At 62.8% G+C, this 341-nt stretch overlaps 1 protein-coding gene across 1 annotated transcript in view; it reads left to right on the forward strand.

Annotated features, from left to right (window-relative positions):
* Positions 1-341, forward strand: part of PCSK6 (proprotein convertase subtilisin/kexin type 6) — a 179333-nt gene that overhangs the window by 166807 nt on the left and 12185 nt on the right. The gene's annotated exons all lie outside the window — the stretch shown is intronic.

Consider the following 341-nt stretch of genomic DNA (forward strand, 5'->3'; position numbering starts at 1 on the left):
CCTCACAGTGACCAGGCTCCCATGAGCTAGGCGACCCTGCCCTCACCCTGCCAAGGGGAGGAAGCTGAGCAAGGCAAGAGGGCCCAGCTGCAATGACCCAGAAGGGCGTGAGCTCAGAGCAGCACCAGCATCCTGGGGAACAGGGTGGACGGCCCCAGGGCCAACGGTTCACCATCCACCCCCCCACACCCTGGAGGAGAGCGCAGAGAGGGTCTGGGTTAAACTGATGGAGACAGTTCTCAGATGGCATGTTGACTGTGGTGCAGATGACAGGCCTTACCGGAGCTGGTGTCTGGCCCAGGCCTATAGGAGGCCCTGTCACGCCCCGCTGTCACTGCTGT

This window comes from Bison bison, unplaced genomic scaffold (assembly GCF_000754665.1).
Source record: "Bison bison bison isolate TAMUID 2011002044 unplaced genomic scaffold, Bison_UMD1.0 scf7180017864181, whole genome shotgun sequence".
NCBI classification, from domain to species: Eukaryota; Metazoa; Chordata; class Mammalia; order Artiodactyla; family Bovidae; genus Bison; species Bison bison.